Below are 6112 nucleotides of genomic sequence, written 5' to 3'. Positions count from 1 at the left end.
TACTATGATTAGTTCGAACAAGTGCATGAGTTATACCATTAACAGATCTACGAATAAAGTTAATAAAAATAAAAATTATTTCCGAGATAAGAGACTTGCAATAAAAAATAATACTACCAAATGATAACAAATCCTAATAATCGGGATCAATTATAATTCGAACTAAAAGTTGAGCATCTAACTCCACAATAATCGAGAACCAACCACCATCCTTAAGCCAGCTTAAAGCATCCCTAAAAGGCATGGCTTCAGCCGTGAAAGCATCAAAATTACCAAGAATTCGTTGTTGATGTGCTGTAGTAAACTCATCATTCCCTCCCTTAAGACACAACCCACTCCCATAGCCTGATGTAAGAATAATGCAGCATCAACATTTAGCTTAAAATTTTCAATAGGTGGCTTTTTCCATTGGACGCGAACCAGAGTATTAACAACCAACTCTCTGTAATTTCTAGCCGTCTCCCAACCTTGAAGAAGAGACTTTGCACGCCTAATCACAATATAAGGTGGACACATTTTCTGCTTCCATACCACAACGTTTCTATTCTCCTATAAAGGCCAAACTACCATAACCATCATGTGTAAAGTAGAAACAGAAACTGAATTGCATACCCGAACAAACCAATCACTAAACGACTGCATGTGCGGGAAGAGCCAACCAGATTCAGTCATCATCTAACGATCACACACAAAATGACAAGTAACTAGAGCATAGCATGTATTATCATTTCACTTTGACTAGAGCAAACAGGACAAGACTCACTGACTTGGACATTCCTACAAATTAAATTAACTAAGCATGAAATAGCATTAAGGCAAGCCCGCCATACCATATTCAAAACCTTCGGAGGAGCCCAAATATACCAGAGTTTCTTCCACATTGATCTAACCCCAACTTAGCAACTCAAGTGAGTAGTCTGTGTCAAGAATTTATAAGAATTTATAAGTACTTCGAACCGAATATAATCCATGTTTCTCAAATTTTCATACTCAATTATCGGCTTGCCCAGTGATACTCAGTTACTAGGCAAGTGATACTACAGTTTCACGCATGAGGAAAATGGACAGTAGGTAGGAGTATGGCTCATGGATGAAAGCTAAAATATGAGCAAATAAATTGCCAGGAATGAATCTGGAAGCTCCAAGGAGTTTAGGTAACAGTTCCAATCTTCATCTCTCCCCAGTTATGACATCTTCGTGCCCCCCCTCATCGACAAAGCAATCTCTACTAAGTCAATCAACATCAACCACTCCTGAGGAGACACCATCACCACTTGTCCCTGTCCCTAATCACTTTGAGCTCAACACCATAATCGTTAAAAACTTGTTGTCAGTTTAACCCTTTATCTTCTTAAATTACACATAAAACTTTCTCTGACGTTAATCAAGCTTCACAAACTATAACTCTTGAAAGAACCCAAACCACTAATAAAATTATCCTAACCCGTGACCCTAAATTACCTGAAAACTTGGACCCAAAGAATTTAACCCACATGTCTTGTCTTAAACGTAAAATATGTCATCCATCCAATTCGACCCTAAAGAAAGTAAACGAGGTTGATTCTTTCAGAATTGAGCCTTGGACTCACAAGTTATGTCAAAATCTTAGATTCCGACTGAAATTGTGGGAAAGCCCATTCATCTGTCAAAAAGAAATATGATTTTATGCCTTGAGAGCATTCAAAGCCCAGATCCTTTACCAGTTCTGTCTACTGTATTCTTTCCACCTTTTGATTTTACATTTCCCTCTCGGATTTTTGTGATAGTTATATGAAGAAGAAAAATTTTAGTAGTAAGAAACAAAGGCTAAAAATTGTAACAAGAAGTAGAGGATCTTCGGCCAACTTGAATGAGCAACAAAATAGTTGTTATGTAGAGCAGGGGAGTGAGAGGTGTTTATTTGAGGCTCTGATGTCTAGCCCAAAACCAGTAGATCAGCCATGACTCTTATAAGTTATAATTGTCAGGGAGCGAGCTAACCCCTGACAATTCGACATCTAAGAGATTTGATCTCTTACAATAAGCCCAAGATGGTGTTTTTGGCAAAAACTAAACAAAGTCAGAACTGTTTGAAAATGTGGAGGTATAGATTAGTGTATTAGTATACTTATCATGTTGATCCGGTGGGCTTATCTAGAGGGTTTTCTCTTTGGTGGAAGGACTCAGTATTGGTTCATATTTTGCAGGCACAGAAAGTATTGATTCATGTTTTGATTAATGCCAAATCAATGGTATGTTTCTTTTATCTATGGTGATCCGAAGGTAAATGGTAGAAGGAATTTCATTCACAATTTTGCAAATCTAAATCTGGGAAGTGTTATACCGTAGCTTATCTTGGAAGATTTCAACATATGTAGCTCTATCTTGGATAAATGGGGGAGACGAGGCATTAATTTCATGGTTAACAAATGAGCAAGAGTAATATGAGGATACAAAGCAAATAGAAATCGAGAGAAAAAGAGTAATGAACATAATTTTTTTCATTCTATTTCCAAAGGAACCATACAGTACTCTATTTATACTAAACAACGATGAAAATATGAGAAACGAAATAACAAACCCATAACAAACTGCTATAAGACAAACGGAAATAAAATGATGTGGCACCAAACATTTTACAGGTCCACTAAAGAATGAAAGAACAACAGAAACGTTCTTGTAACTATACAAAGATGCAAAGTAATCCATTGTGAACATTCCGTACTAATCAATATCCTTCTAATACTCCTCCTCAAGATGATATCTTAGTGTGTGTATATCCAAGATACTCATCTTGGATAACAAATGAGTTAAAGGACCAACTGATAAACCTTTCGTGAAGAGATCTGCAAGTTGTTCTTTCATATGAATGTATCGAGGATCCATAATCCCTACAGTCACTTTATCTCGGATAAAATGATAGTCAAGTTCCATGTGCTTAGTTCTTTCATGTAATATAAAGTTCTTGGATAAATGCAGAGCGGATTGATTATCACAATATGAAGGAACATATTGACTATGTTCAATGCCAAAATCTACAAGTAATGAAAGCAACCAAGTCACTTCACAACAACAATTAGCCATGGCTCAATATTCTGCCTTTGCTGAACTTCTTAGTACCACAGTTTTTTTCATAGATTTCTAGCTAATTAGTGAAGAACCAAGCATAATATAGAAGCCACTTACTGATTTCTGTGTATTAGCACAAGAGGCCTAATCACTATTAGTGAATATTGTCAATTGCAGTGAACTGGTGGTTGGAAAAAAAATGCCTTGTCCAGGATTCTTCTTTAAGTACCCTGTGTGCTGCCTTGAGATGTGATAAAGTAGGTTTGTCCATGAATTGGGAAAGGACGTGTGCCACATAACTGATGTCAGGCCGAGAAAAGATCAAATACAATAATTTTCCAACAAGCTTTCCGTACTCAAAAGGACTAGATAACTGATCAAAATCAAAATGCTTAAGTTTCTGATTTGCATCTATAGGTGCTTTCACTGGCTTTGCCCCCAAAAATCTATATTCTTTAAGTAGATCAAGAACATATTTTATTTGGCATAGCATAATGCCTTTATCAGATCGTGCCCAAGAAATACTTCGATTCTCCCAAGTCTTTTAAATTTAATTTCTCTCCCAAGAAGACTTTGAAATCCTATGAAGCAGACTGTGAAGTACTTTCAATAATAATATCATCCACGTAAACTAACAACACTAAAAGATCCTTTTCTGAAATTTTCTTAACAAACAAGGAATAATCAAGCTTTTGATTAACCAAAACCGTACTCAGTCAGTGCATATGTGAGCTTGACATTCCACTATCTAGAGGCCTATTTTAAACCATACAAGGATTTTTATTCAGTTTGCAAACAAGCTTGTTTCCCGAAGGATACTCCCCCTGAACTTCGTACCCCTGAGGAAGGTCCATGTAGATTGTTTCCTCCAGATCGCCATTGAGGAAGGCATTATTAATGTCTAACTAAGCCAAATGCCACGAATTAGTAATTGCTAATGCAAGAAAAATTCTTACAGTAGCTTGTTTAGCAACGGGACTAAAAGTCTCTTGAAAATCAAAACCCTCCACTTGACTATATCCCTTTGCAACTAACCGAGCCTTTGGTCTATCCATTATCCCATCTGTATTAAGCTTCAACTTAAACATCCATTTGCATCCCAAGAGTATGACAACCTGTAGGAAGAACTTCAATGGTCCAAGTATTGTTTTCTTCTAATGGCTTAAGTTCATTGTCCATAGCTGCTCGCCAAGATGCATGCTGCATTGCTTGGTGGTATGTGGTAGATTCAAAATTCAAAGAAAGATTAGCCACAAAGGTGTTGTAGGATGGTGAGAGATGATTGGTGTTAATATGGGATTCTATCGAGTGTGCGGTTGTAGTGTTAGTGTATGTAAAGGGTAGGTTGAGTTGATAGGCATCTAGGTACTTTGGTAAGTGATGTGTTCTGGAACTTCGTCTAACAGGTGTAGGTTGATGAGAGTGTTCATTGTCTATTGATGAATGGGCATCTGAGTTGGTGTGTTCATAAGGAATGAAATCAAAATTGGTTTGTGGTGGTGCAATGTAAGTTAGATCATCATAGATAGTTTGCTCACTTTCTGTAGAACTTGGAAGTGGTAAATCAGAAGATGCAAGTGACCTTGGAAGACTGGCAGACTTAGATTTAAAAGGAAAAACTTGCTCGTGAAATACAACATTTCGAGAGACAAAAAATAAATGTGTGTCATGATCATAGAGTTTGTAACCTTTCACATTGGAGGGATACTTGATGAAAATGCACTTATGGGCTTTAGGATCAAATTTTATCCTATGTGCAGTGAGAGTAGAAGCAAAACACAAGCAACCAAAGACTCATAAACTATTGTAATCTGGAATTTTATTAAACAAAAGTTCATATGGACTTCTATTATTCAAGACTACGGTAGGTATTCTGTTTATCAAATAAGTGGCTATAAGAACAGCTTCTCCCCAGAACTTTAGAGGCAAAAATGCCTGAAACATGAAAGATCTAGCTACTACCAATAAATACTAATGTTTTCTCTCTACAATAGCATTCTGTTGTGGTGTTTCAACACACTGAGCTGATGAGTGATGCCATTATTAGCAAAGAAACTATCAAGTTTAAACTCAGCTCCATTATCTATTCCGATGCATCAAATATTACAGGAGAATTGTGTTTGAACATAAGCAAGAAATTAGGAATAAGATGTGAGACTTTAGATTTGTTTTTCATTAAGAATGTCCATCTTATTCTACTGAAATCATCAACCACTGTAAGGAAATAATGGCAACCAGTCAAAGAAGAATTTGAATAAGGACTTCAAATATCCATATGTATCAATTCAAAAGGGATAGAACTATCTTTTACATGAACAGAAAATGGTAATTTCGTTGTTTAGCCAAAGGGCAAATTTCACAAACACCATGTAATGGCTTAACATTCTGATCAAGTTTATGTATATATTATAATCTATCATCAGCAACATAGCCGAGCCTAAAATGCCACAGATTAAAAGCTTTGATGGTAGTAGCAGAGTTGACATGTTGAGCAGAAGAAAGCAAAGAAACTGACTCTTGAAGCTGAAGAAAAAATTATTCAAACTGAGCCTCAATAGATCCAATCATTGTCCCTGAAGTTCGGTCCTGGATGAAGCAACAATCAGTAGAAAAGATCAAAGGCTGCTGGGTTGATGAACATAGCTTACTGATAGAGATTAAATTACAATGAAATGATGGAACAAAAAGAATGTTGTCAAGAATCAACTTGGAATTCAATTTGACAGAACCAACATGAGTAATAAGAACCTTAGTACTAGTAGGAAAATAAACATATACATTGGAGACAGGACTGAAAGACACAAGCATCAAATGAGCAAGCTACATGGTCTGTAGCACCCGTATCTATGATCCAATCATTCTTAGTGATACTAGAAGCCAGAGCAGTAAAGGCATGGCAAATAAGGTTGAGAGAATTATATGGTATACTTGAGGAATACTGTATTTGGATGGAGTTGATCATAGGTGGAGAACTGGTGGTTGCAGGTGCATGTGGTTTGAAAGTAGTTAGTGCAGGATTAGTAGCAGCAGCATCATGTAAACTCAGCATAGACAACCAACGTTG

The sequence above is a fragment of the Manihot esculenta genome, chromosome 9 (genome assembly GCF_001659605.2).
Source record: "Manihot esculenta cultivar AM560-2 chromosome 9, M.esculenta_v8, whole genome shotgun sequence".
NCBI lineage: Eukaryota > Viridiplantae > Streptophyta > Magnoliopsida > Malpighiales > Euphorbiaceae > Manihot > Manihot esculenta.
Note: the sequence above shows the minus strand (reverse complement) of the source record.